This window comes from Bos javanicus, chromosome 8 (genome assembly GCF_032452875.1).
Source record: "Bos javanicus breed banteng chromosome 8, ARS-OSU_banteng_1.0, whole genome shotgun sequence".
In the NCBI taxonomy this organism is placed as follows: Eukaryota; Metazoa; Chordata; class Mammalia; order Artiodactyla; family Bovidae; genus Bos; species Bos javanicus.
The window spans coordinates 22,542,704-22,568,978 of NC_083875.1; the positions used below are offsets into that span (position 1 = coordinate 22,542,704).

General features: G+C 40.3%; 1 long non-coding RNA gene across 1 annotated transcript in view; it reads right to left on the minus strand.

Annotated features, from left to right (window-relative positions):
• Nucleotides 1–25,323, minus strand: part of LOC133252496 (uncharacterized) — a 73,236-nt gene extending 47,913 nt beyond the window's left edge. Inside the window, exon 1 of the long non-coding RNA XR_009737954.1 lies at nt 24,299–25,323. This is a non-coding gene — a long non-coding RNA (uncharacterized LOC133252496). The remainder of the gene's footprint in view (nt 1–24,298) is intronic.
• Between the last annotated feature and the right edge of the window lie 952 nt (nt 25,324–26,275).

Genomic DNA, 26,275 nt, shown 5'->3' on the forward strand with positions numbered 1-26,275 from the left:
CCTGGAGAGTCCCAGTGACGGCAGAGCTGGTCGGCTGCCGTCTATGGGGTCGCACAGAGTCAGACATGACTGAAACAACTTAGCAGCAGCAGCAGCATGGAATTTAGAAAGATGGTAAAGATGATCCTATACGAAAGACAGCAAAAGAGACACAGATAAAAGAACAGACTCTTGGATTCTGTGGGAGAAGGCGAGGGTGGGATGATTTGAGAGAACAGCATTGAAACATGTATATTAGCGTATGTGAAATAGACAACCAGTCCAAGTGTGATGCACGAAACAGGACACTGAAAGCCAGTGCACCGGGACAACCCTGAGGGATGGGAGGCAGGTGGGAGGGGGATTTGGGATGGGGGAACACAAGTACACCCATGGCAGATTCATGTCTATGTATGGCAAAACCACCACAATATTGTAAAGTAATCAACCTCTAATTAAAATTAATTAATTGATTTTTGAAAATATATATATCTATATTTAAAAGTTGGTAAATGAGAGGATGCAGGTAAAATGTTCTTGGCATTTAGGAAGTGCTTAAGAATCTATTCATGAATTTCCACTGGTCATTCATCATTCATCACTGTGTGTTTGTGTGTGTAAGAGAGAGATTACACATTTATATGGCTTTAAAAATGGCAAAATCTTTACAAAGTAGTAGAAGGACAGTATTCAGTAAGGCTGAGCAGTCTGGGAGGCAACACGGGACTCAGAACAGACTAAAGAGATTTAAGATTAGGTGATTCTCTGTAGGAAACTTCCTTCCATCAAAAGCCACAGATATCTCCAAAGCAGACCCAGTCGCAGTCAATCTGTGCAGGCACATTGATCCAGACAATTTGCAAATCACCTTTGAATAACAGGAATCTCACCTCCAGCATATCACTTATCTAGACAATTCAAAGCTAAGAAATAACCTGCACAATACATTTGAGTACAGCTGATGCTTTTGAACTGTGGTGTTGGAGAAGACTCTTGAGAGTCCCTTGGACTGCAAGGAGATCCAACCAGTCCATTCTGAAGGAGATCAGCCCTGGGATTTCTTTGGAAGGAATGATGCTAAAGCTGAAACTCCAGTACTTTGGCCACCTCATATGAAGAGTTGACTCATTGGAAAAGACTCTGATGCTGGGAGGGATTGGGGGCAGGAAGAGAAGGGGACGACAGAGGATGAGATGGCTGGATGGCATCACTGACTCGATGGATGTGAGTTTGGGTGAACTCTGGGGGTTGGTGATGGACAGGGAGGCCTGGCGTGCTGCGATTCATGGGGTCGCAAAGAGTCGGACATGACTGAGCAACTGAACTGAACTGAACTGAAGAGTCTATATTTGAGAAGATACATTTGGAACAATTGTCAAAGGAGACAGAATTCTACGTGGAAAAATCAGCATTGATTCAAGAAAGTGACCCCTAAAACCTGGACAGTGCAGGATGTGACCCAGCACTCTTGACACTGACACAATTCAGCAGGTGAATCAAATTCCAAATGACCAGAAGAAGCAAACCCACACCCAGAACAACCCAGACCAGCCATTCCCCGACCACATTTTTCATCATCCTAGTGGAGTTACATCAAAGGACAAGGTATTGTTAGTATTCAAAGCATTTTGTGGTGGATGCTGACTTTGCTATACATAAATTAAATGTTGGAAATGAGTGTATTTTTTCCATTATTTAGGTTGAATATTTCTCAAAGATGGCCTGTAGTTTTGTTAAGAAAAATCAGGTAAGCTGGTGCCAGGACACAACATTCACAGAGAAACATGCCCATAACATAAGGTGACCAAGACAGGCCTTAATGCTCTTCAAGAGCACCACCTCTTAGGCACACACTACAAATATTGACTCTGGATATTATAATTTTCCAGGGATCTCACCGCAAGATGAGATTTAGAACACTTATATAAGTTGGCTATCTTTATTTAGGGGGCTCGATAAAACCATTGGTGCTCCCAGAGCACAACAGACACTAGGGCTTTATTGATTTGGAAAGAAAAGATTATGTCACTGTCTGCATTCCAAATTGAAAAAGGCAACTATCTACCTTTGCACTTCATCTATCTCATTTTCTCAATGTTATCTTCTCATTTTTCTTCTTCCCTTATATCCTCGGTTTCTTTCCCCAAAAGCTATTCATCTTTTCCTCACCTCATATCAGCAAGGAAATCATTTAACTGATGAGACTGGTTGCCCCAGTTTACTATTTCTTTTAAAGATAGACTTTCCCCACGATGGAATCCATGCCAGAAAGACAGCTCCACAACCACCCCCACCACCCGACCACCCCCACCACCTCAGCCTTGGATAAGAAAACCCAGACATTTATCTGGACCTGCCACTGCCCTGGCCTGAGAAAGCATGAGCCCTGTGAGACAAGAGAGGAAATGCTGCAGACAATAGCAGAAGCTGCACAGTCCACATATGCTCAACTGTTCACCACACCCATTGGTGGAATTTGTTACCAGTAAACATGCATTGCTCAAAGCACCGTTATTTATTATAGATGAAAGAGAAAAATCATTTACTTTTAAAGTCAGCTCAGCTCCAATATGATACCTATGAAAATTGGATAGTTTTCCTTCTCTGAACTTGAAACTAGAAAAGGTAGCTTTTTCTTACCTAGAGACGGCTCTTTTCCAAGCACCTTGGATACAGTTTCTCTCTTAAAACTCTAAAAGGGGCAATCATTTCAAATCATATTATAAATCAATGGAGGGCAGGGAAATATGGAAAACCATGGAACACCAGAAATCTTACAATCCTCTAGAAATTACATGTAAAAAAATGAAATTTTAGTGTTTGTAATTAGCCTTACTAAGCAACAAGAAGTCTTTAGCATCTAACCTAGGTAAAATGATATTCAAAGAATAATGAAGAGTAAGGAACAAGGACAATGTACCAGCCATACTCCACATCCTGAAGAGGTCTGCCCTATCTTATCCTATCTTGTCTCCATGTTGGCTGTAACTCTTAGCACTTCCAGAAATCTCTCAGGATCCTCTTCCTCCCTTCCATGGTATCTCTCAGTTCAGTCTGGTAGCTATATATCTGCCTCTCTCTAGCTGTGTCTAATGACAAGCAGATCATTCAGTCTTCCCAGCTGTCAAACATAGTTCTCCTCCAGAGTCTGTGGGTCTCCCTGGGTTTCACACTTTGCAGCCTATGAGCCAAACAAATGCTGCTCCCTCTCACTCTGGAATCTGATTCATTGCTTTATGCCTCCAGTTATCTGGAAGAAAGTCAAAACTTGAACTTCCCGCTTATTCCCTTAATTAACCTCTCTGACCTTCAGTTTTCTCATCTATAAAATGGGCTAGACCATGCCCTCCAAATTGCTATTAGGTTTATAAATGCTATGGATAAAACACTTAAACCCAGGTTTAAAACACACTAGATACTCCATAAGGAATGATAGTAATAACAAAAATAATAATAATTATACTACACTGGAAGTAAACAATGACATATTATAAAACAATACCAAGTTTGTAAGCAAGAAGTTCTTCCCATATAACAAAACATGTATTGAGCCAATAAAATTTATAGGAGTCAGAAATTTTTTCTGTGTTGTATCTTAGTTTAGAAATATCCCATGAGGTAATATGATTACCATTTTCCGAAAGAGGATATTGAGGCATGAAAGGATTAAATAATTCACCCAAGGCTAACCAGTTGTAATGTCCTAACCCTTTTTTGAACCCAGTTCTCTCTGAGTTCATGCTCTTATTGAATTGACAGTAAATTCATTTGGGTTTTTCATAAGCTGTAACAGAAAGAGCTGAACTACCTTTTCGACCAACCTAATATTTCACCATTCTAGTCCCCCTAGATTGAGAGAGTGCCTTTGTTTCCATACTAGAGATTAGAAAAGTAGATAAAAGCCTTCTGCTGTTGAAACCCATCTCACTTTAGTTTCAAGTGACCCACAGAGAGTTTTCATTGTTCAGCATCTCATTCAGTGAATCCACAGTCCTTCGCCTTGATAACCCACCCTTGTTAAAACCATGATGGGGTCAAAACTGTTCCTCCTGCCTCCCTTCCTCACAGTATTTCTTTTCCCCCCTTCTCTATCCAAGATCCTCAGTGCCTCTATGCAGAACACTAAATGCCCTCCAAGCTTCCCCCCAAAACATAGATGCTATGCTATGCTAAGTCACTTCAGTCATGTCCGACTCTGTGCGACCCCATAGATGGCAGCCCACCAGGCTCCCCCGTCCCTGGGATTCTCCAGGCAAGAACACTGGAGTGGGTTGCCATTTCCTTCTCCAGTGCATGAAAGTGAAAAGTGAAAGTGAAGTCGCTCAGTCGTGTCCCACTCCTAGCGACCCCATGGACTGCAGCCTACCAGCTCCTCCGTCCATGGGATTTTCCAGGCAAGAGTACTGGAGTGGGGTGCCATTGCCTTCTCCGCCAAAACATAGAATTGCCCCCCAATTCATCCTTTCCTTTAAAATGACCTCCTTTCTTTCCTCATTAAGCTCTCATAAACTCAGCATCTCACCACTAAACCAACTGTAAGAGAGGGAGGTAAGTTAATGAAACTAATTCATCCATAAGATTTACTATGTGACAATGTCCCAAGCACACTTACTTTACTTTTAAAGAAAATGTTTAGTACCAAAAAGCTAATAATTGGTCAAGTGTCCAAAAATAAGAATTTCTTGTTTAGTGTTTAAAGTAGAAGAGATCAGACAGTGTGAAAGATTTGACACAAAATGTCATTATTCTAGGCTCAGTACTTCACCTTCAAATAAAAAGCTATGACACTTCTTTCATATTCTGATTTGATCACTGTTTTCACTACTTCCCAGAACTCACATCTTCCCCTCTACCAAAGTATACACAAAAACAAGAATCAAAATTTACTTCTCCACTTCTGAAAGAAGATTAAATCTTGTTCTCAACCATACCTTCATCAATACATTCCTCCACTGTATATTTCATCTTTTAAAATTGTTTTTATTATTTTGAAAAGAATAATGCACATGATTAAATAAAATTAAACATACAAGAGAGTATACCATAAAAAGTTATTTTCTCACCTATAATAGACCTCTTATTTTATTCCCCCAAAGTAATTCCCATCACATTTTCTTATGTACACTTCCAGATATTTATCATGAATATAGACATACATGTATGTGGTTTTTCCTCAATTGAGAAATATAAATAGTTTTTTACTTGGCTTTTTAACAATACGTCTTATAGATCTGCATATACAAGCTATTTAACTATTTCCATTGTTGTGTATTATTCTATTCTTCAGATATACCATAATTTAGTGATCAGTTTCCCTATTGATAGACATTTGGTTTGTTCTTAATATTTCCTGAATACAAACAATACCGCAATGAACTTAATTTGCATATGTCTGTATATATTTTTGAACATATCTATAGAAACATCGGAGAAGGCGATGGCACCCCACTCCAGTACTCTTGCCTGGAAAATCCCATGGATGGAGGAGCCTGGTAGGCTGCAGTCCATGGGGTCACTAAGAGTCGGACACGACTGAGCGACTTCACTTTCACTTTTCACTTTCATGCATTGGAGAAGGAAATGGCAACCCACTCCATTGTTCTTGCCTGGAGGATCCCAAGGACGGGGGAGCCTGGTGGGCTGCCGTCTCTGGGGTCGCACAGAGTCGGACACGACTGAAGCGACTTAGCAGCAGACTTAGCAGCATAGAAACATAAGGCGCAAATCACAATTGTTGAATAAAACAGTAAGTGCATTTTGAATTTTGATATTCTCAACTTATCCTTCCAAAGTTTTTCCAATACACAGTTCCTACAGTGAGTGTATAAATGTAACTGCTTTTTCTTATCTTCATCAACACAGATTTACCATAGATCTTCCTTACCTCTGGGTGTGGAACTACTGATTGTGTTTTCAGTGAGAGAAGCGACAAGAGGGTAGTGATCATAGATTAGGAATGAAATGATACCATGAAAAGTGCCCTAAACAAGTTGGACTATGAAGTGAATTTGATTAGTTTTCACTTTATAAATATTTGAATAATTATACCTGTAAATATATCCTTCAAAATAGCATCTTTGTTGTTGTTCAGTTATTCAGCCATGTCCGACTTTTCATGACCCCATGGACTGCAGCATGCCAGGCTTCCCTGTCCTTCACCATCTCCCAGGACTTGCTCAAACTCATGTCCATTGCATCGGTGATGCCATCCAACTGTTATTCCTCTGTCATCCCCTTTTCCTGCCTTCAATCTTTCTCAGCTTCAGGATCTTTTCTAATGAGTCAGCTCTTTGCATCAGGTGGCTAAAGTATTCGAGCTTCAGCTTCAGCATCAGTCCTTCCAATGAATACTCAGGACTGATTTCCTTTAGGATGGACTGGTTGGATCTCCTTGCAGTCCAAAGGACTCTTAAAAGTCTTCTCCAATATCACAGTTCAAAAGCATCAATTCTTCGGTGCTCAGCCTTCTTTATGGTCCATACATGACTAGTGGAAAAATCATTGCTTTCATTAGACAGACCTTTGTTGGTAAAGTAATGTCTCTGCTTTTTAATATGCTGTCTAGGTTGATCATAGCTTTTCTTCCAAGGAGCAAGCATCTTTTAATTTCATGGCTACAGTCACCATCTGCAGTGATTTTGGAGCCCAGAAAAACAAAGTCTGTCACTGTTTCCATTGTTTCCCCATCTATTTGCCATAAAGTGATGGGACTAGATGCCATGATCTTAGTTTTTTGAATGTTGAGTTTTAAGCCAGCATCTTAGAAAGCTATTCTCTTATGCTAAGGATACTACCAATATTACAAATATCTTTGCAGCTTTTCTTTGGATATGGTCTCTGTAGTCACCACCACATTACCTTTTTCCCTCTTCGGTGGTAATAGTCTTTTAATGATGGATTTGATTTTTATAATAGCCAGAAGCATTCACAGCCAGTCCTCTGGGAAATAAAACTGGTTATCAAGCAAGATAAAACATTTTGGCTAAAAATGAAGTATACCTTAAAATACTGTGTGTGTGTAAGATAGAGAGAGAGGTAGAAAGAGAGAAAGTGGGCCCAAAGGATGTTTCCAATAAAGAGTTTAAATATTTTATGCCAATATATGTGAAAAGCTCCCCAAGGTCACTGCTCTGAAGGACAAGTTGCTTTTGGATGTAGACATTGTGGTATGTTTGCTTTAAAAGATTGATTATTTTATAGCTGCAACTCATAAAGCTGGTGATTGTAAAACACCTCACTCTTTTGGAGGCAGACCACAGTTGTTATGTAAATAGTGGTATCAGATTCTAGCTCAGCTAAGACCACTTCTGACCCTAACACAGCTAGATTCCACTCTGGACCCAAGTAGCCAGGACCACGTCTATTCCCACATAACAAATATGACTTCTAATTAACATCGAAAAGAAGAGAGAAAGTATTCTTTTGTTTCAAAAGAATAACTATTCTTAAAGGATAAAAAGTTACTAAAAAACAAAATAGCTTAAAAGATACAAAGCTAAAGCTGCTCAGTTGTGTCTGACTCTTTGTGACCCCATGGTCACATGGTCATGCCTATACAGTCCATGGAATTCTCCAGGCCAAAATACTGGAGTGAGTAGACTTTCTCTGCTCCAGGGGATGTTCCCAACCCAGGGATCAAACCCAGGTCTTACCAGCTTAGCCACAAGGGAAGCCCAAGAATACTGGAGTGGGTAGCCAGCCTATCCCTTCTCCAGCAGGCCTTCCTGACCCATGAATCGAAATGGGGGTCTCCTGCATTGCAGGCAGATTCTTTACCAACTGAGCCATCAGGGAAGACACAAGCATAATATTGGTTGGTGGACATTTTTGTTTCTTATAAGGACTTTAAAATAAAGGAGGAAGGCCACACTCTATCTTGATTCCACATCCGCAGCTTGCTAGGATGATCATACCCTGGCTGCTCAGCCACCAGTAGCCCTGCTTTGTCACAGTTCAGTTCCAACTGACTTAACTGTCTCCTTTATCACTTTCTTGTTATACTCCCCAAATCTGCTATTTGCTGTTGAAATGCTCCTAAGTGCCTACAACATATTATTGTATACCTACTACCTCCATATCTTGTCTACTTTTTCCCTTCTTAATTCCATAAAAGGTAGGATTGTGGTTTCCTGAAAAAAAAAAAGATTAGACTTTAAGTCAGAGATGAAGTCAAATCTTAGCATTTAGTTAAGACTTCAGTAAATGACAGGGACCAAGAACATCCCCAAGAAAAAGAAATGCAAAAAAGCAAAATGGCTGTCTGAGGAGGCCTTACAAATATCTGTGAAAAGAAGAGAAGGGAAAAGCAAAGGAGAAAAGGAAAGATATACTCATTTGAATGCAGAGTTCCAAAGAATAGCAAGGAGAGATAAGAAAGCCTTCCTCAGTGATCAATACAAAGAAATAGAGGAAAACAATGGAATGGGAAAGACTAGAGATCTCTTCAAGAAAATTAGAGATACCAAAGGAACATTTCATGCAAAGATGGGCTCAATAAAGGACAAAATGGTGTGGAACTAACAGAAGCAGAAGATATTAAGAAGAGGTAGCAAGAATACACAGAAGAACTGTACAAAAAAAGATCTTCACAACCCAGATAATCATGATGGTGTGATCACTCACACTCTCCTAGAGCCAGACATCCTGGAATGTGAAGTCAAGTGGGCCTTAGGAAGCATCACTATGAACAAAGCTAGTGGAGGTGATGGAATTCCAGTTGAGCTATTTCAAATCCTAAAAGACGATGCTGTGAAAGTGCTGCACTCAATATGCTAGCAAATCTGGAAAACTCAGCAGTGGCCACAAGACTGGAAAAGGTCAGTTTTCATTCCAATCCCAAAGAAAGGCAATGCCAAAGAATGCTCAAACTACCGCACAATTGCACTCATCTCACACGCTAGTCAAGTAATGCTCAAAATTCTCCAAGCCAGGCTTCAGCAATACATGAACCATGAACTTCCAAATGTTCAAGCTGGATTTAGAAAAGGCAGAGAAACCAGAGGTCAAATTGCCAACATCCACTGGAATTTTCCTTGGAAGGAAAATTATCACCAACCTAGACAGCATATTAAAAACCAGAGACATTACTTCACCAACAAAGGTCCATCTAGTGAAAGCTATGGTTTTTCCAGTAGTCATGTATGGATGTGAGAGTTGGACTATAAAGAAAGCTGAGCACTGAAAAATTGATGCTTTTGAATTGTGGTGTTGGAGAAGACTCTCGAGAGTCCCTTGGACTGCATGGAGATCCAACCAGTCCATCCTAAAGGAGATCAGTCCTGAGTGTTCACTGGAAGGACTGACGTTGAAGCTGAAACTCCAATACTTTGGCCACCTGGGGCAAAGAGCTAACTCATTTGAAAAGACCCTGATGCTGGGAAAGATTGAAGGTGGGAGGAGAAGGGGACAACAGAGGATGAGATGGTTAGATGGCATCACCGACTCAATGGACATGAGTTTAGGAGTTGGTGATGGACAGGGAGGCCTAGCATGCTGCAGTCCATGGGGTTGCAAAGAGTTGGACAGGACTGAGTGACTGAACTGAACTGAAATGTAATTAACCTTGCTAAGATTTCCTAAATTATTATATGATGTTCTAAATTTGTATTTAATATATGTTCATTAAAAAATAAGAAAAATTATTATACAAGGCAAGTGTTTGAGTTTGGTATATTTTTACATGCTTATGATACATATCAGTTCAGCCTACCAGGCTTCTCCATCCATGGGATTTTCTAGGCAAAAGTACTGGAGTGGGGTGCCATTGCCTTCTCCAGTTCAGTCATTCAGTTGTGTCCAACTCTTTGTGACCCCATGGACTGCAGCACGCCAGGCTTCCCTGTCCTTCACCATCTCCCAGGGCTTGCTCAAACTCATGTCCACTGAGTCACTGATGCCATCCAACCATCTCATCCTCTGTCATCCCCTTCTCCTCCTGCCTTCAATCTTTCCCAGCATCAGGGTCTTTTCCAGTGAGTCAGTTCTTTGCATTAGGTGGCCAAAGTATTGGCATGTCAGCTTCAGCATCAGGCCTTTCAATGAATATTCAGAATGTATATAAAATGGGAATATGATATAGTATTTATTGTTATGCAGTTTGGTTTATCTCCCTCTACAGTGTTACCAGTAATCCTGTCTCTGTTTACATATCTATCTATGGATCAAGAGGAATATGATTGCAAAAGTAATCCTTTTTGTCCTTGCTGTTATTATGCTATATTATAGTTGATATTGAACAGTTCTTCTCCATTTTGATTTTAAATCTTCCACCTTCTACTTGCATACATTTTCCCTACTTCTGTCCCCTAGAACAACACAGATAATCTAATCCCCTTGCTACATGACAACCATAAAATATTAAAAGTAAACCTTTGTATCTTTTCTTCTCTAACCTAAGCAGGCTTGGGGTTTGGGGATTTCTTTATCCATTTCTCATCTGACACTATTTCTGGGTCCTCAGTCTACTTAAAATTAGCACATGCCAACTCTTTAGCCTCTCCCACCTCTTGAGGCCTCCTCCAGTCCCCATCTCTCACCTGAAACTCTTACCTGTTCAGTGTAAATTCATCTCTCTTCAACTGGAAGAGAACTTCAACTGGACTTTACTTTGTTTTCATTTCTGTACTCAGTTAGACTGTAGAAGATATGTCTTGCAATTCTTTTGGAACAAATCTTCTATCTACTCTTCACCTCTGCCATCATCAGCCTCATAGGAAAATATCTCAAAGCTATCTCTAAATTAGTTTGGTTGACTTTAGCAGCTATTTCCTCTTTTTATGTAACCAATATATTGAATGTGAATCATTTTAATCTTTAAAACATTCTCAAAAGTTAAATAATAAGGGCTTCCACGATGGTCCAGTGGTTAAGACTTTGCCTTCTGATGCAGCGGATGCAGGTTCAATCCCTGTTCCACAAGCCTCTCAGCCAGAACATAAGACAGAAGTAATATTATAACAAGGGGCTCCTTAGGTGGTGCAGTGGTAAAGAACCCATCTGCTAATGCAGGTAACACAAGAAATGTAGGTTCGATCCCTGGATCTGGAAGTTCCCCTGGAGCAGGAAATGGCAACGCATTCCAGTATTCTTGCCTAGAAATACTACAGACAGAGGAGCCTGATGGGCTACAGTCCACGGGGTCTCAGAGTCAAACATGACTGAGCACACCCATATATATATTGTAACAAATTCAATAAAGACTCTTAAAAAATGATCCACATTAAAAAACAAAAAAAAACTTTTGAAAAAGTTAAGTAGTAAACTAGAATGTGTTGTGAAGTGAAAAAAGACTCAAAGAGGGAATTCTGTTGAAATCAAGTGGTTAGTACTCTGCTTAGGTTGCAGGAGGTATGTGTTGGATCCTTGGTTGGGGATCTAAGATCTCATAAGCCAAAAAAAAAAAGGAAACATACAAGAAAATGGTATTCATCATCTAAGCCCATATTTATTTTTAAGTATATGTTTGTACACCATACACATACACATACCAAATACACTGTGAGCTAAGTCACTTCAGTCACGTCTGACTCATTGTGACCTTACGGACTATAGTCTGCCAGGCTCCTCTGTCCACGGGATTCTCCAGGCAAGAATACTGAAGTGGGTTGCCATGCCCTCCTCCAGGGGGTCTTCCTGACCCAGGGATCAAACCCACGTCTCTAACATCTTCTGCACTGGCAGGTGGGTTCTTTACCACTAGCACCATGTTGTCAAAATGATGACTCTGGAATCAGACTGCTAAGGTTCAAATCCCAGCCACTTGACAGCTGTTGGGACCTCTCTGTGCTTCTGCTTCTTCATCTGTAAGATGGGATAATAGTAACCACCTCATAAGGTTGTTATGAAGATTACCATTTACCAGAGTTACTGGTGATACATATAAAGTGTCTAGATCAGTAATTGGCACTAGGCAAGCACTAGATTTGCTGCTAGAAAGAGGATGAGAATGATATATATGTTCAGGAAAATCAATTTTTGTCTTTCTAGATCTCAATTCCTAACCTGCAGAATGAGAAGGAAAACATAAGTCGTGACAGTAGTGATAATACCACACAATCCAGAGCCCTTAACATCCAAAGAAGCACTTCCATAGGCTTCATATTTTCATTGGGAAACACTCATTAGGATCCCCCATAATCTCAATGAACCTGATTTGCTGACCCTTGTACTGCAAAGTACAAATACTAATTCTGGTCTCTGGCCTTCATTTAGCGAAAAGCTTCAAAGTTCTCAAATAGCTTGTGCCTCCTCCAGTGTCTGACTTGCTGTAACAAAATAACTTAGGCCTGTAAAAGCTGGACTCTCAAATGGCACTACATGACTAAGAAGAAAGAGATAGGGAAAGAATAAAACAAAGACGTTCATATTTGTTAAACACCTACAATATAGATCAGTTTTTCAATCTCACTGAGTTCTCACTACCTCTTAAGGAGAAGGTTTTATTGCCCTTATTTCTGAGATAATCTCCTCACGGAGTTCAATACCAGAGCCAAGGTCATATTGCAAATTTCAACCAGGATTTGAATGGAAGTCTGACTGAGCCCAAAGCTTGAGCTGATGCTAACATTCATGCTGCCACACTGAGACTTGAAGTCTACAGAGACTGAAATACTGGTTATCATTTTCATTCTTTTGCTAAATCTTAAGCCCACTAAAAAGCTCTGCTGGGTAAAGGTCCCAAGAACATGATGCTGTAAGGGAATTTATTTTATTATGAACAACTAGTCTAAAGATGGCGCTGTCTTTCAGTCATGACTAATTCAGTCTGGCACCCATCATGAAAGCTTCAGTGCAAGAATGGCACTGTATTTCGAAGGCACCCTGAGACACCTGCACCTCACAAATCCTGGTAAGAGACCAAGACAGCTGTTGAGCAATGGTATTTCTTCCATATTTACAGTTGAACAGAGAGCAAATACATCTGACGAATGATCACTGTATAATAAATATTGCCAGTGAATAAACTCATGACACTTTTTTTTGTCCTTGTTCTTCCTCATTTATTTCTCACCAACACACTTCTTTGCTCCCACGATTTTATAAATGAAAGCCTGAGGGCACATGAGGGTGAGGTCAGCATAATGTATACCTGCTGAAAAGTCTTGAGTCATCAGCTGGGATTTGCTGGCCTGTTTAAAAGCAGTAGCGTAAAAATGAGGGAGCAACAAAGCTATGGTCTTGACATCCTGGAGACTTCATTTTGTTTGGAAAATTCTATTAAGTTAAGATACTTGGCAATGGCACCCCACTCCAGTACTCTTGCCTGGAAAATCCCATGGACGGAGGAGCCTGGTGCGCTGCAGTCCATGGGGTGGCTAGGAATCGGACACAACTGAGCGACTTCTCTTTGACTTTTCACTTTCATGCATTGGAGGAGGAAAGGGCAACCCACTCCAGTGTTCTTGCCTGGAGAATCCCATGGACAGAGGAGCCTGGTGGGCTGCTGTCTATGGGGTCGCACAGAGTCAGACACGACTGAAGTGACTTAGCAGTAGCAGCACTTGGCCTTGAGTAAGCAAAATTGCAATTATGTGTTAAGATAACATCTGCATTATCTTTGGTGTCATTTTAACCGTACCAGGCAGGGTACACTAGTTATTTTGCACTTGAGCCTCACAATAATCCTATGAGGTTTGCACAATTATGCCCATGTTTAATGAGGAAACTGAGGCACAGAAATGTTATGTAACATTCCCATTGTCATAGAGTGTAACTGTGGTAGCCTGAGGATTCACACCCTCCCAACCTGACTTGAGTGCCCATGCTTTCTCAAAGCAAGGTACTGGTAACAATGGTCAGATATGCTGTAAACAGGAACTGTGTAGGTTAATGGTTTTCATGAGATCTTCCAATCCACTTAACTCTGTACTAAGTATTTGGTGTGAAGAAAATGAACATAACAATTCATATATGCCATGAAAGCCAAAGCCACCATGACCAGTGAATTTTCTCAGTGAGGTCACTTATCTGTTGGGTCACAGACCACAATTGAGTTGGAATCACAATGACAATTTTAGTATGGTTGGAGCAATGTGATAGTCAATGTACTTCAGGGATTACATTATATACTTAACCATTACTTTTCTTCTACGTCTCCGACAATGAGATGTACAACTGCTAGAAAGATGAGGGGAAAGTTGTCAGTCTATGGAACAACTTGTCACTGATTTGTTTCAGAGCCTAGAGTGCACACACCTTCCCCTTCTTTTTTTCTCCACAAAGGTTCCTCTTTCAGAAAGTTCCTCTTCCCAAAGCCAAGGGCTGATAAGGAATGAGGACAGAAGAGCTGGTGCCTTGTTGTCTCAAGTGGCTTTTTGACATCGCTAAGATTTTTCAGGCTAGAAAATACCCATTGAGTTTTTTATGTCCCTCAGAGCAATAATGTTCTTTCGGGTACTTTCTCCCTGTTGAGAAGGAGTGGGGTGGGGTGAGGTAGGGAACCTGCCATAAAATGTCAGGCATTCTCTCTCTCTCTCCCTCACCCCCCAAATTCAAGTTTAATGTGACTCAACCTATGTCAAACAGAGATGACCCCAGTCCAGGAGCTGACAGAAGGTAGCTATGAGGTACAACTGAAAAGCCAAGGGAAAAGAACAGCTCATGACAAGCGAGCTAGGATACCCCATGCTGGGCAGCTTTCCTCTGTGTTGTAAAGGTCTCCCAAGGAGTAGTGATCAATGGAAGATGACACAACCGTAGGAGTCAGAAAGTCTAGATCCAAGTGCTGTTCCCACCATGGTCTTAGGCAAGCTGCTTCTCTGTCGAGGCACCAGCCATCTCTCTGTTAGAAGGGATACAGTGTCACCAGAGGGTTGGGAGGAACCGGTGAGCTGTCACACAGGCAGAGTGACTCTAAGTCACTGTAGGGACTTATGTCAAGTCCCAGTTGTGAGTTTATTTTTTGGAGTCTGGCCTTGCCTCTCATTCTAACCAGGAGCATATCCTTGATCTTTGAACCTCTCCCCAAGCCCAGGAGAGGTAAAGCCCTGATATTGCCTTGGGTGTGACCCTGGTCAGGCTTATTAATAAACAACACTTCCTGTTTCTCTCCAGTGAGCAAGGAGAAGGGAAACAAGGTCTGAAGAGAGCGACAGGGGCCACACTAAGAGAGGACCTCAGCAGAGACAGAAAGAGCTCACTCAAGCTGAGTCAGTCCGTGTTTTTTCCTGTTAAATGATTCACACGCCGAGGCAAATTGGTCTGATATGTGCAAACTCTACTCTGCCTTTCATGAGTTTCTAAATGAGTTGGTGATTTTTGGTTTTGTTTTTCCCATCTCGCTTCTCTTTCCTTGGAAACATGATTGCAGGTTAGAGTTCAGGTTAGAGTTCACCCGCTCCTCTTATTTAATATCATGGGGAGGAGGAGTGATCATATCAAAGAAACAGTGTGATGATACGCTCAACTTTTAATCTACTGAAGTGGTCGTTTTAAATGTTACTCAGATTCCTTAAACTTCCTTGTGATTTTGACTCAAGTGGGTTAAATTATAAATAAACAAAATTTCCTAACATATTATATACAATGAAGTCTGAGCTCTTTAGAAGTCAGGCTCTAGATATGTGAATTTTCCATTTATCTTAAAAGGCTTATTGTTATAAACATCCTAGACTTTTTTTCAGTTATTTTGAATGAGAATTCCTTTTGGATTGTATAACATACATAACATTCTTCTCCATAATAAAATTTAACATTTTATTCATTATTGAAAGTCATCTTTACATCCTTTAAACATTGCTAGCTATCATTTCATCTTCCTCTCATGTTGAAGTGAGGTCAGTTTTAATTGGAGCCCCTTCTTCCATGTTCCACTTAATTGTCATGCATATCCATAGCCATAATATCCTTTTTTGCCAAGTAATTCAGGAAGAGATGGTTTTACTATTTGGGTAATTTGGACAGTGATGACATTCCCCAGCTAAGGCCTTCCAGTAAATTCTCAATGTAGTTAGAATGTCAGCCAAACTGTTTTCTGTGAGACTGAGCCCCAGCCCTTCTCTACAACCAAGCTCCCCTTCATCCACTGTGCCCCACATGCAGGCTTCCTCTCTGTCACTCCAAAGGGTCCAGTTGTCTCCAGTTCCTTGCACTCACCATTGCTACTTCCTGAATGACTCTTCTCTCATTTTCGTCAGACTGACTGCTTATTTCTCTTTATAAGATCAAATGTCACTCTCTCAGAGAAGCTGTCACTGTATACCACATCATAGAGGCTAGAACACTTTCCTGCTTTATTTTCACCCCATCAGCTAAAGCTATTGGAATGCTTTATTTTCTTATGTATTAGTTTTTACCAATATTTGTTGTCTCTCAGGTTTGTTATATTGTGTGAGAAGAAGCCATTTATCTGGCTTGTTCCCTGCTGTGTCACACTTTCCAGAAGAGCTGCCGGTACATAGGCACTCAATAAATACTCTTGAAGGACTAAATCGTGGCTCATCTCCACACCTACTTACAACCCATTTGCATCTATCCTGGGGCATTCTGGCTGCCTTGAGTCTTGTTACACATTGGATAATCTGGACTGAATTATCAATTACAATGATATCCTTAAATGGCTGTCAAAACAGTAGGAAGCTGGTACTGTCCAATTTTGGAAAGAGACAGAAGAGCTAAGAGAATGTTGAAGACACACTCTAATTTCTTGGGTAGGTCTTTTTAAACTTCTCCGATAAGATAGCTTAGAATAGTGAATAATAATACTTAGAGGAAGATCTAAACAGGAGTATAAAGTGGCCCCTAAGGACAATACATCTTTGAAGTCTCATAATTTATTTTTAAAATCCAGATGAATTTCACATTCTAATCCACTAGTATGTATCTGGGTTTGATTTAATATAAAAGAAATTTCCCCTCAAATTACTGGGGGGAAAAAAAAAGTGCCTTTCAAGAAGATGTGTCCTGTTTACCCTGGAAAACAACCAAGAATCTCCAAGTACATATGGTCCAAGATGATAATCACTTAGGAACGACACTGGAAAAGCCTTGAAGGGAGCACAGCCCCCACACACGCCTTGATGGCCCACCCACCTATTCCCATCTTTGCCCCTACAAGGAACAGCCCTGGAACAAAATCACCTCTGTGAACTGGGAGTTCCAAAAAGTGTCATATCTTGAGAAGGAAAAATTGATAAAAATTCTTTCTTTCTGCATCTCTCTTAAAAAAAAAGAGAGAGACATTTCTCTTAAATTATTGCACTGCTCTCTTTCTTACCATGTGCTTGGTGAGATAAGAGGTTCAAGTCTCCTTCACTCTTGAGAAGAGAGACCTTAGAGTGAGCTTTTAGTCCAGTTTTCTCAGAACCATCCTGGTTATGATTGTTGTCTTGGCAATGTTAATAGTGCTTCTTTTTAACTTGTGCAATATACGGTCACTCTAAGGGATAGCTTTCCTGCTCTTCCCTCCACTTAAAAAGACAAGAAGGAACCAAACTAAAAGAATCATAGACAATAGAATGTAAGTCTTCTCCCAGGTCAATGTCAGACCACAGGCAAAAAGGAGTCCTTCTGACTCAGATCAGTTGTCTATTTTGTCCATTAAGGAAATCCCAAAAGAATTTGGGGTCCAAATCCAAGCTCATACTAATGAAATTTTTTGTCTGATGTATTTGTTAGGAATCTGTAATCACTTCTGGTTGCTCACTGAAGATTAGAGGTTTAGGATCCAGGATACGGTGCATGCCTTACAATAATATTTATAAGGAGACAGAAGAAGGAACCAGGATGATAATGGTGAATTGGGTTAATTAGTAAAAGTATTTTTAAATAAAATAAAATGTGATGAATGGAAAGTATTCAGTCAATCAGAGATGCCACATGAATTTGAATGACCTAGCCTTTCAATGACCTAGCATTTGAAGGGATGAAAGAGGAGAACCTTATCCCATGGATGTACCAGAAAACGGATTGCTAGGATAGTAATTATGGTAGCCGCTGCAGGAAACATAGTAGACTGATGGTTCCAACTACTGCCCTCTGAAATTCATCACCACATTTGTTCTGAGGCCATGCTTTCTGTGGCTGCCCCCAGCCATGACTAAGCACAGCAATGCTGCTAAGGCAGGCGCATTCCTGGAAGATGCAGGATTCCTCTGATGGACAACTTTAGCTTAAGGACTCCAGATAGCCTGGCCAAAACTTTCTCGGAATTGAATCTTCAGGCCTTTCTTCCTTGCCTTCCCTGCCTCACTCCTTCACAGGGATCAGCCCTGCATTGTGCTCTGTCAGCCCTCCCAGCTGCCACCAGGTCCCACCCCATTTTCTCCCACAAGGCCTCCTTCAGCAAATCTCTTGCATGTCTAATCTCACCTTAGCACCTGCTTCTCAGAGGACTGGATGGTGGGAGTGGAGATAAGAATAATCAGGGTCTGAAGTTATTAATTTGCATATCTGATGCTACATTAAGACCAAAAACCAATTTGAGAATTTAAAGAGATTTCACTGTCTTTCAGAAACATGGATAGTTTAGCTGATATATGTGGGCCGGAGCCTTTTAAAATAACTTTTTTTTTTTTTTTTTTTTTACTTTGGAGTGTCTTGCTTACTATGTTCATAGCTGGAGGGTTTTGCATAATTAGAAAGTATAAATCACAAAGTTAATTCTTTGCATCAGAACACATTTTCAAGAAGACAGAACACCCATTTCCTCATGTTTATTGTTTGTTTGAAAATATTTCAGGTAGATTATATGTAAAATAATTCAAAGAGAAAATATGATAAGATTAAATTTGTTGTCATAGCTTGGGATCATTTTTTACCCTCTTTATAAAATACTGAAAATATCATGGGGATTGTTTAAACTAGTGAAAAACTATTATTTTATCTGTCCACTGTACCTCTCTCTATAAACTTTACTCCCATTCTTTTGGAAATGCTCTTCCCCGAGTCAAACCAAGTGGTTCTGAGAAAATGTCCATGTTCATCTATAACTCCATCCTCCCTTCCCCAGAGAACAGAAAACTGGTCTAGAAATGGACAAAGTCTTCCGGCTGAGGCAACAAATCTCCCTCCCCTGGTAATTTTTAACTTTTCACTGGAGAAAGTATAATTTAATCCATCATCCATCAGGATGTAGAACTCGGGAAGTGTGATAGCAGTGTTTCTTACCATGAAGAAGAACCCAATTTCCAGAGAAAGAGAAGGGAGCCATCGCAGAGAGAGAAGCAGAAGAAGGAGCTTTTGGAAAGAGAGTCCCCAAGAGTTTTTGACCGGATATTTCAGTTTTTCTGGACAATCCATCTGCATCCCTGAAGTTCCCATGGTTTGATTGTTCAAGTCTTCATGACATTCCATGAATCAGCATTTCTCATTTTACCTAAACAAGTTCAAGATGAGTTCAGTCATTTGCAACCAAGAGAGATGTGACTCACAGAACGGAGAAACTTCATTTCATTTTTCCTTGAGAACATTTATCATCATGTAGTGGGAAAAACTTCTAGCAAAGAAACTCATTCAAGTGTCTCCAGGACACTGATGATTCAGCAGGACTTACAGTTTGATTCCTTTCATGTCATCATCTGCCGTACTTGCTTGGTTGTTTTTGCTCACCACACCAAATACTCCTTCCCAAATGCTTTGCATATGTAAAAGAACTTTTAAGTTATTGCTGCTGTCTTGATTATAGCAGCCTATATTCTGTCAGTGCCACATCATAAACATTTATTAGATACATGTCTCCCTTAATAGTACATCAACTTTTGAAAATCTTTAACTGACAGTGAACTTAAATGTTTACAAGTGCTAAATGTTGCTAAAGAGATTTGGCAGGCTGAGACAGAGAGAGGGAGAACTATTCCTCTAAAAAACCTGCTTTTCTTTTCATCTTTATTCATATTCTTAAAAGAAAAATACTATAATAATTTCATGTCATATATATATGGATAATGTGAAATTATATTTTTACATTTTGACATCTGATCACTTGTAAAGGAGAGATAAGGGTGCTGAGTATTGGGTTGGCCAAAAAGTTCATCCAGGTTGTTCCATACAGTGTGACAGCAAAACCCAAACGAACTTTTTGGCCAACCCAATATAATTTCATTCATCTGTGAGTCGCTAAGAGTCAGACACGACTGAGCAACTTCACTTTCACTTTTCACTTTCATGCATTGGAGAAGGAAATGGCAACCCACTCCAGTGTTCTTGCCTGGAGAATCCCAGGGATGGGGGAGCCTGGTGGGCTGCCGTCTCTGGGGTCGCACAGAGTCGGACACGACTGAAGTGACTTAGCAGCAGCATCTGTGAGTGGTTAGTTTCACATATGAATCATAATATGTGCTTTAGATGATACAGAAATAATGAAAAGCATTAGTTAGGTTGAACTTTGTTGAGTCTCTGCTCTTTAAGCAAGTGATTTAAATTCCCCAAGGCCTAAAAGTGGGGATCCATAGCGTGTTGTGGCTAAGGACACAAACTCTGACAACAATTTGTGGTTCAGACTTTGTCCTCATCACTCTGACCTTTAATGAGTTGTTTGGTGACTGTGGGCATTGGTTTTCTAGTGTGTTCTAAGTGTATTCTAAGACAGACACATACACATATACACACATATATACGTGTGTATGCATATGTATATATGTACTTATACACACCAGGAATATATAAGGATATTCAAAGCCACGTTGTTCATAATGCCAAAAAATAAATAAAAGGAAAACAAGTCAAATATCCACCAACAGTAGAATAAATTATTGTAGCAAAGTCATCCAGTGGAATATTATTCAACAGTAACAATGAAGAAAAGCTTTGCACATCAATAATGATAAACCTCAAAATAAGATATGGAAAAGCTAGTACATTCTAGAAGAATACATTCTATAGGAGTCCATTTCCATCAAGTTTTAAAACAAGAACAACTAAATCTAGGGATACATACAGGGATGGAAAACTAAAGAAAAGCAAGGTAATGATTTACACAAAATCCAGGATAGTGGTTGCTTTTAGAGGTAAGAAGGGAATGTGAGTGGAGAGGGCACACAAGGACATCTAAGGACTGATAAAGTTATAGTTTTTAAACTAAGAAATGTGTATAGGGTATTTGCTTTCTAATTCTACAAATTGTGTGTATTTATGATAATCATCTATACATGATAATTTCAAAACAAAAATAATAATTATAAAGTGGCTCAGACAGTAAAGAATCTGCCTGCAATGTGGGAGACCTGGGTTCAGTCCCTGGGCTTTGAAGATCCTCTGGATAAGGGAACAGCTACCCACTCGAGTATTCTTGCCTGGAGAATTCCATGGACAGAGGAGCCTGGCAGGCTACAGTCCATGGGGTTGCAAAGAGTCAGACACGACTAAGTGACTTTCACTTTCACCACATTTTGAGAACCAAACAAGATTATAGATGTTTAGCAGCAGTGTCTAGCATATAGTAAGCTCTCAATAAGTGATAGGAGCCATAATGATGTTATGACATGGAGATGTTTTTATCACTTAGAAGACGAAAATACCAAAAAGTGTGTTTTCATCTGTTTACACTATTATATTCCAAAGTGCTTGAACACCTATTTTAGAACCACAGTCCTCTTAGAAAATGAAACTTGATGGCTTTTAACCTTCACTAAACCCAAGGGATTATACCAGAGGGAATCTTAGAGTCTCAGCCACAGGGGAGCATTCTGCTTGGTTAAATATCAGGTGCCTAATGGATATCTATACTAATGAATATGAGGTATTTAGTTACCTAATACCAGAGAATTAAGCCCAATCTTTAAAGAAAAAGTGATTAATATATGCATCTTATTAGAGGATTAAGTATTGAACTTAAGGTATTGTAACTAGTGTCTAGTCAAAGAATAATAAAATCATAGAATTAGTAAAGCACCTTGACCATCATCTCATCCAGTTATTGTATGGCTAAAGAAGCTAAAGCTCAGGGATGTTAACTGACTTCTGCAAGGTCAACAATAAGTTTGTGACACACTCAGATCTAGAACAGGAGAAGGCAATGGCACCCCACTCCAGTACTCTTGCCTGGAAAATCCCATGGATGGAGGAGCCTGGCAGGCTGCAGTCCATGGGGTCGCTAAGAGTCGGACACTACTGAGTGACTTCACTTTCACTTTTCACTTTCATGCATTGGAAAAGGAAATGGCAACCCACTCCAGTGTTCTTGCTTGGAGAATCCCAGGGATGGGGGAGCCTCGTGGGCTGCTGTCTATGGGGTCGCATAGAGTCGGACACGACTGAAGTGACTTAGCAGCAGCAGCAGCAGCAGATCTAGAACACAAGTTAAGATGGAAGCTGCAAAAAACATTCTACTATTGATGTTCACCAGACCAAATAGAAGGGAAGATGGAAGGAGGATGGGAATAGAAGGGAAACTAAGAGAGATCAGAAACACCTAGTTCCTTTCAAAGGAGCATAGCACCGGAACCCATTGAAACTTCCCTAGGTTACAGGCCTAGCTTACCACTTTGGTGATAACACCTCTTTATGAACTCCTTTTGAGCCAAATTCCTGGGAAGAAGACAGACTCTGCTCATTCTAATAGCAGATAACATCTCATATGCAATTTCAGTGAGCTCTGGCAGCTTCAACTTTACCCATGTCTCCACCACCTGCAACTAATCCTCTTGATGGGCATATACAATACTTGCTCTTACTTATTCTGCTCTTGAATTATGTTTGTCCCCAACTAGTCAACAATCTAAGGCTAAGTTTATAATTATTTTCTTCAATAGTACTTACAGGAAACCTGTTAGGGGTAAAGGCTCTGTACTGGCTACTAGAAATTTGATGAAAAGTATTTACTCAAACTCCTTGTAACTTGTCCAATCAGGGAGACCATGATTTATTCAAAAGAAAAACAGACCAATGAGAAGTAACTCTGTGCAGACTAACCCCCAACCCTATATCACACGGACAATTAAAGTCATAAAAAGTCTTGCTTACTTCAGGACCTTATCAGCCTGAGCCAGCTGATAGGGAAAGTAGGTCTTATGGTTGAACTCTTGAACCAGGAAAGGATCAGTCCAAAGTTTCTAACAGGTGATGTGACCTACAAAAGTATTCCCATTCCCTGGCTTATCTTTATAACCGATGAATGATTGCCTCTTATTTGCCTTATACGCTTGGAAAATGTGGTTAAATTGTTGAAGCTGTCCCAAGCAAGAGGTTTCCTTCTGGGACAAAAGAAAAGTAATCCCCTAAACATAAGGTTTAATTAATGCGAAAATAGCTTAGATTATCAAAATGTGCCTTTTGTTGTCTGATGTTTGATGGTTTGGGAGCTTTTTATTAAACAATCAAAAAGACCTCTAAGCAGAAACTAGACCCTTCTCTAGCTTTTATATTCTAATCTGTTCCCACTCTACAGTGCTCATAATAACATACTTTCATACTTTCCTAACAAGAAAGTCTGACTTCATTAGTTGTTCACTCGTTGCCATTCACCAATTTAATGTTTCATTGGAAACTCCCATTTAGGGAAAGTTTCTAAATCATAAAATAGCTCGCTTTTTTTGTTGTTCTTTATAAATAAAAAAACATTAAATTGTCATTGAGGTACAGTGGATGATTTCTCGAAAGGGATAATTTAGTGGGCAAAGCCAAGTTTAAGCCTGCTTGATGATTAAGGGAAGCGATTTGAGATCCTAAAGCAAGACTGTGACCAAACTGTGTGTGCAGCTAGTGACCTCATGCACTGGTACAGCTGTGCTAGCTTATGCCTTCGGAGACTGACAACAAATGGCAGACTTAATAACTATCTAGTAAATGACCAAGCAACGTGCATAGACAAGTGTTCAAACAATGAGAGCAATTCTCTCTCCTCAAGTGATTTATTGTCAGAAACACTGAGTTAAATGGAGCTCCCACTATACGTAAATGTACCAGTCAGTGGACTAAAGCTGTTCAGTCAAATGCCAGCCTCCATTGTTCATTGCGAGAGGCAGTAATTTATTCAAAACTTAGCATCAGAATAAAGTTACTTTTCAGAAATTAATCCTATTATAAAGGAAACAGAAGGATGAGACACAAGCAAGTAAATAAGAGTAAATACATCTATCACAAAAGATCATGGCAATATTTTTAATCTTAAAAATTATTCCAATTTTAAGGAAGTAATTTGAAAAGACATATTTTCCATACAGAAAAACTAGGTTTAGGGGGTTGTCTGTTGGTTTCTTCACTTGTTTTAGTTTTCATCAAGGGCCAGTTTATTTCTTAGACCTTGACCCAGCAACAGATAAAAGTCCTTAATCAGAGACCTGGAATGCCTTACCTAATGACACATATTCTGTCTCTGTCTTTCAAAGCACATATTGTCCCTCTGAAGGAAATTCACATGAAGCTAAATGACACGGTCAGTAAGTACCTTATTTGGAGATCCCCCTGCTTCCTGAAGACAACATCACAGCACTGGTCAGCATCCTTTATAAGAACCAGCTGATTGCATGTGTAGTTACAGCACTGGATAGAGGAAGTAAGGACAGGAGAAAGCAGCCTTAGGTCATCCTCCCAAGGCCCCTGATGTGGAAGGAACAATCGCCTAGTGCACACAAACGATCATTGTAATCCCCAGTACAAGGGTTTAGGGTGTGGGAAAGGAAGCCTGGCGTGGAGGTTGAAAGCCAGAATTGCAAGGTGAGAGATCTGAGAGCTTCAGGAGGAGTCTGTTTTGTTTGTTTTCAGTCTAGACTGAGAGTGGAAGGACTTAGGAAATATGCTTTAGGTTAGAAGGCACCCGGGGGGTTGTTTTCTTTCTCTACTTAGAGCCCTGAGTAATAATGCACATGCCAGTGCCTGCACGCAGCGCTGATGAATGATGGCAGAAATTCCCTCTCCTTTCCACATCCAATCAAAAATCAAGGCTGACTGCCACTACCCTCATAGGACCTCCTCCACTTCTCATGTCTCCCACACTACTTTTATCTTCAATATGTTACATGTCTCAGTATTTCTCACCTGGACTAAAGCAATCATCTGTTAAATGTTCCTCCCTGTTTTCCACGCTGATGTCTATGGAGCAACTTTGACCACAGGACTGCCCAGTTTAAAAATTTTTAGTAGCTTCCAGTAGCCTCAGGTTAAAATCCCAACTGTCCTGGTATAGGCTTTGGTAATGCAATCACCTTGATTCATATCCTGTCACTGCTACTTACCAACTTAGGAACATTACTTAACCTCTTTGATCCCGAATATCTTCATCTATAAAACGGGGTCACAGCCGTCCTTCACCATAGGTTTGTTGTGATGATTCAGTGAGATACACCTTTGAAAGAGCTTAGCACTGTGGCTAGTTTTCAGTAACTTTTAGCTTTTAATATTATTATAGTTTCACCAGCTTACTATTAGCTATGAAATCCTACCCCCCACTTGACCCATTCTCCCTCTGCAATTCTCTCTCTTACTACTAGCCCATCAGTAATCAGAGGTCTTATGAAATATGTGCCAATCCCCAAGCCAAAGGATTTACATATATTCTTAATCATTAGCAATTCTGTAAGATCAGTCCTAGCTTCCTCATTTTACAGATAAGAAAACTGAGACTCAAAAAAGTTAAGCACCTTGGCCAAAGTTGTGTGAAGTCCATCGTTGAATCCAAGCCCATCATAAGCCAACTCTATTCTTTAGGACCAACTGTGCTGCCTTCACTTCATGGGAAATAGATGGGGAAACAGTGGAAACAGTGTCAGACTTCATTTTGGGGGGCTCTAAAATCACTGCAGATGGTGATTTCAGCCATGAAATTAAAAGACGCTTACTCCTTGGAAGGAAAGTTATGTCCAATCTAGATAGCATATTCAAAAGCAGAGACATTACTTTGCCGACAAAGGTTTGTCTAGTCAAGGCTATGGTTTTTCCAGTGGTCATGTATGGATGTGAGAGTTGGACTGTGAAGAAAGCTGAGCGCTGAAGAATTGATGCTTTTGAACTATGGTGTTGGAAAAGACTCTTGAGAGACCCTTGGACTTAGGAGATCCAACCAGTCCATTCTAAAGGAGATCAGTCCTGGGTGTTCTTTGGAAGGAATGATGCTAAAGCTGAAACTCCAGTACTTTGGCCACCTCATGCGAAGAGTTGACTCATTGGAAAAGACTCTGATGCTGAGAGGGATTGGGGGCAGGAGGAGAAGGGGATGACAGAGGATGAGATGGCTGGATGGCATCACCAACTCGATGGACGTGAGTCTGAGTGAACTCTGGGAGTTGGTGATGGACAGGGAGGCCTGGCGTGCTGCAATTCATGGGGTCGCAAAGAGTCAGACACGACTGAGCGACTGAACTGAATTGAACTGAACTGATGCTGCCTTTTATCCTACTCTACTTCCACCCCACCACCTCCCCCTAAA